Source organism: Nematolebias whitei, chromosome 17 (genome assembly GCF_014905685.2).
Source record: "Nematolebias whitei isolate Nwh7 chromosome 17, NemWhi1, whole genome shotgun sequence".
Lineage (NCBI taxonomy): Eukaryota > Metazoa > Chordata > Actinopteri > Cyprinodontiformes > Rivulidae > Nematolebias > Nematolebias whitei.
The window spans coordinates 39,501,841-39,507,197 of record NC_056514.1 but is presented as its reverse complement, the minus strand read 5'-3'; positions in this window follow the sequence as shown (position 1 = coordinate 39,507,197).

Sequence of the window (5,357 nt, the reverse complement as noted above, 5' to 3'; positions counted from 1 at the left end):
GTGAAGTGGAATAAATTCTTAGATACGACTCAAAACGAGGCAGTGAAGGCATTAGAAAATGATTTTACTCTGAGCACACCAGATTTCTACTCAGTATCGTAAAAGTGGCTGACGTAGACCTAATTAGCTCTGGTGGCCATCTTGAACTGGGTCGAGTCCAAACGTTAACAGGAAGCAGAAACAGACGCCAATCCAGTCAAGACAAACGAACACGCCTTCAGAGGCGGAAGCTATAAGAAGTATCAGTCAACAAAACATGAATAGAAACGCAGGAGTAAACACAGAAAACAAGAACCCGAAGAGTAGAAGTTAAAAAAAAAAATCTTCTTTTGTGCAGTACTGCCACTGATACAGCTTTAGTTAAAAAAAATCTACTGGTGGAGTTAGTTCTTCTGGTCCACTTTAGACTCTCCTAAGATGTTCCAGTGTTTAAACTATAAACTGCTAAAATCTTCTCTGATATATATGTAACATATGTGTCCTAAATAATATTTATATAGAATGGTTTATAATAAAGCTAGTTTAGAAGTTCTTGGTTGGACTGCTGGAGGGATGTGGTACTTAAATAGAATCAAGCTCATTATTTGAGTACTCTTAAATATTCCTAATATTAAAAGTCCTAATATTGCACACAATATAGCATTTCACCATTTCAACGTATCTTCAATTTAAATGCTTCAATGTTAACTGGTGGCAGCTGTGGCTGAGTGGTTAGAGCAGTCGTCCTCCAATGCGAGAGTTGAGGGTTCGAATCCACCAGCAGTCACATGCCAAAGTGTCCCTGGGCAAGGCACTGAACTCCTCGTTGCCTCCGATGTGTGTCCCATCGGTGCATGAATGTGATCTAAAGCATTGATTAGTCTCTTTAGAATGATTTGTTCAATTAGCGGCGGCATGGTGGCGCAACTGGTAGAGCTGCTGCCTCTCAGCGAACAGGTCCCTGGTTCAAATCCCGGTCCGGGGGCCTTTCTGGGTGGAGTTTGCATGTTCTCTCCGTGCATGCGTGGGTTTTCTCCGGGTACTCCGGTTTCCTACCACAGACCAAAAACATGCATGTTAGACTGATTTGTAACTCTAAATTGTCCCTAGGTGAGAGAGTGAATGGTTGTTTGTCTCGTTTGTCTCTATGTGTCCCTGTGATGGACTGGAGACCTGTCCAGGTGTACCCCGCCCCTCGCACAGTGATTGCTGGACATGGGCACACCGGCAACCCCCATGACCCAAAATGGAAGAAGCGGGTAAAAGATAATGAATGGATCCAACATTTTTCAGTCAGGTCATCTGGACAGTTTCTTTTTTTTGGTGCTGAAACGTTTCGCCTTCAATCCAGAAGGCTTCATCAGTCAAGGAAACACACAACTAAACTGATTCTTCCCCAAGCAGCTTACTCCAAAGTGGAACAAACCAGTTCTGCTTGTGATAAGATGGTCTCTTTGGTCAGTCTCTTGACTGATGAAGCCTTCTGGATCGAAGGCGAAACGTTTCAGCACAAAAAAAGAAACTGTCCAGATGACATGACTGAAAAATGTTGGATTGTAAACCTGGATTATTGAACATTTAACGAGAGGCAGGGCGGAAATACGTCATCAATCAGACAACGTTTTGAACAAAACAACTTTACTCATCATTAGCTGCAAAATATTTATCTTGCATAACTAAAAATATATATACATATATTTTTAAATATTTTTATTTCATTATTATTTAATTTTTTATGTCTTTTTCAAGGTAATGGGGTGAGTGGTGGGGCGGCGCCCTAGCACCCTCTATTGACCAGCCGCCACTGACCATCAGCCTAACAATCGATTGTTAGTGCCCTGGTGGCCGCTTGTTATTCACAGGGGGCTGAGTGATACTAGTAATAACAGCATTGTAAGAGGGGGACAGTTGGACACGGAGGCTCCGCCCCTTTTTAATGATGGCTTCCTTCACTCCTCTCTCAAACCAAGTAATTCAAATGTAAAACTGAAACAAATGAACAAAAAAAAAAGCTTAAATTAACTATAAAACGTGGCAGAAATGGGTTCATTCAAAATATGTTTTCCTCATAATCTCAAAACAACAAAAATGAGAACATCTTTAGAGTTCAGCACGAGACACAGATTTGTTTGAACGTGTTGCACCTAATACAACACGTTGTCCCTTCTCGTCACATTACCTCCAGTCTGAGCTCATCTGGACGTCAGAGAGACGAGCCGGACTCTCACGTGTTGATTACATAAACACCCAACAAGCAGCGGCCGCTTGCTTCTTCATCCCCGGTGATTGAAGATAAATTGGGTTTCCGATTAGACCGGGAAGAGGAGCGCTCCTCCAGCTGTGGAAATAAGGGATTAAAAGAGTGTCTTACACAACCGCCTTGAACTTATCCAGCCGGCCTGCTTGGAAAATCCAAAACCAATGGTTGTGTTGGAGCGTGCCGGACACCTGTCATTCCATTTAGCACCTCTCAGGTGTGACTGCTGTCGGTACACGGCGTCCTGCAAACAGGCCCATGGTAATCAGTGGAAACAGCACGTTGACCATAAAACCCAGTTCGCTGTGGTCTCCTGCAGGAGACGGCACCGTCAGGAGAAGAAACTGTCACCGTGGATTAAAGCAACTTTTCAATAAAGTCCCACCACACGTCACCGAGTCTAAAGAAAGAGTTTTGTGCGCTGAAAGCCTCGGCGGTGCAGATATTAGCATCCCTGGCGTGTGAATGTCACATCAAATCATTTAAAGTGTGAAAAATTCATTTGGATTTAAATTAAAAGAGACAGAAGCACCAAAGGGAGGTGGTCCCAAACGCTTCAAAACCTCAAGAAGCCTCCGAATGTTTCCTGTTTTTGTCCAGTTTTTAATTTAAAATGTGCATTTTTTCTGTTTTTGTCATCCTTTTGTGACGATTTTAAGAGAAGACAGGCTTTATAAATATAAATGAACCTCGGAGCTGTGAAAGACTTAAAGCAGCTACAATACACGGGTTTATTTAAAATTTATGTGTGAGTTAATATGTATAGCATGGAAGGAGTTGCTTGGAATGAGAAATTCAAAATTTACATAAAGTTTTAATGTTTTTCAACCTATATATTTTTTTGTTTCTGGCAGTTCCAGTCAAGTCGTAGTTAACTTCTGAAGTGCAGAAAAAATAAAACGCGTTCTGAGGACAGCAGAGCCTAAATTATGAATAAAAACGTTGCACAGTTCAGTCCTCAAAGTGTCCGTTATGGATAACTCTCAGCACGTTGAGTGTATCAAATGTAAAATGCGTTAGTCATTTTTGTGTTTGCTATGGTCAGTTAGCCATGGCAGCCATCTTGAATCAGGTTGACTCATGTAAAGTTGCCCTGGGCTCATGCAGCCTCGTATTCACACACTCCCACCTCCGTGCTTCCCAGTTAAGTCAGTGTCTTATTAAACTTTAATTGTTGGGGAGTCACTGGAAGCAAAACAATTACAAAAAAACCCACAAATCTTTACCTGGAATCATGCTAGACACATTTGCACAAATTTGCAGCAAAATTTGGTGTTTGCAACAATTTTGCCAAATAAAACACATTTAGCGCTGTCAAATTATGGAAGTTAAAGTAAGATGGATTTGAGCCGTTTTTCAGACCCAAGACTAAATACTGACAGAAAATTGTTAACTGTTTACATTTCCTGTGATAAGAGCAAAACACGAGTAACCAGTTTTAGATAACCATTGTTGAGGTATAGCAAGCTTTTTTGCTTTTAGCTACCATCTTTCCGATTTTAACTACCGTATCCTTTTGCTACTTTTAGCTACCATCTTGCTACTTTTAACTTTTAGCTACAATTTCGCTAATTTTAACTATCCCTTTGCTACTTTTAAATTTTAGCTACCATCTTGCTAATTTTAACTATCCTTTTGCTACATTGAGCTTTTAGCTACAATCTCGCTAATTTTTGCTATCATTTTGCTACATTTAGCTTTTAGCTACCATTTCGCTAATTTTAACTATCATTTTTGCTACATTTAGCTTTTAGCTACCATTTTGCTAATTTTAAATATCATTTTGCTACTTTTAACTTTTAGCTACAATCTCGCAAATTTTAACTATCATTTTGCTACATTTAGCTTTTAGCTACCATCTTGCTAATTTTAACTATCCCTTTGCTACTTTTAGCTACCATTTCGCTAATTTTAAATATCATTTTGCTACGTTTAGCTACAATCTCACTAATTTTAAATATCCTTTGCTACTTTTAACTTTTAGCCAGTGCTTTGCTATTTCTAACTAGCATTTTGCTACTTTGAGCTTTTATAGCTACAAACGTTTTAGCTATCATTTTGCTACTTTGAGCTTTTAGCTACAAAAGTTTTAGCTATCATTTTGCTACATTTAGTTTTAAGTTAGTTTTTATGCTTTAAAATTTCAGCGAGTGCTTTGCTACTTTAATATAAAAATATTCTGTAGATAGAAGCATTCTGCTTCTTTTAGCGTTAGCTCGACTTTGTCGTCAGTAAATATCAGCAGTTATTCATAAACAGGATTTTTCACAGAAAATCCTGTTTCTCTGTTTTAAAATTGTGTTTCACTGGAGAAACAAACGGGCAGTGTCCTTTCAGTTTTTCCGTTTGGTTCTGTAAATAATTAAAATTGTGAACCTCAGAGTTCTGACAGAAGTGTGAAGGTGTAAAAGTTTGAAACGCGGTACAATTAAAGTTCTCAAAAACAGCTATTAAAACTTTAAAACTGGACAGGAAGCCAGTGCCGGGAGGCCAGAACAGGTGTGATGAGGCAGATGTGATTTTTACAACCTGCAGGCGCCGAAGTGACGACAGGCCGACACTCATAGACAATCATTTAAATGAGATGCAGCAAAGGCAAAAAAATTCTGTTTCACCGCTGGAAGGTACCGACTTCTCTCAGCTCATACAAAAAAACAACCCTTTACTTGTTAAACCCTACAGCAATTTGTAAAACTGTCAAAAAGAAAAACCTTTTTATTAACTTTCTGGATAAGAACTCCTTTTGTTGGTATTCTAAATGAGCTGCTTCTTTCCACACTTCTTTTCCGTTTTAAAGATGCCACCAAGTAATTCAAACTTTGTTGTTTTACCCACACAGAGTATCTAACAGCGTCTACAATTTATTAAAAAATTAGTTTTATCAGCCAACTGATAAGAACCACCCTCTTCCCTCAGAAAGAAAAACCCCATACGGTAAAGAAAAACCCAGTACGGTAAATAAAAACCCCATTCGGTAAAGAAAAACCCGGTACGGTAAATAAATACCTCATACGGTAAATAAAAACCTCATACGGTAAAGAAAAACCCGGTATGGTAAATTAAAACTTCATATTGTAAAGAAAAACCCGGTACGGTAAATAAAAACCTCATACAGTAAAGA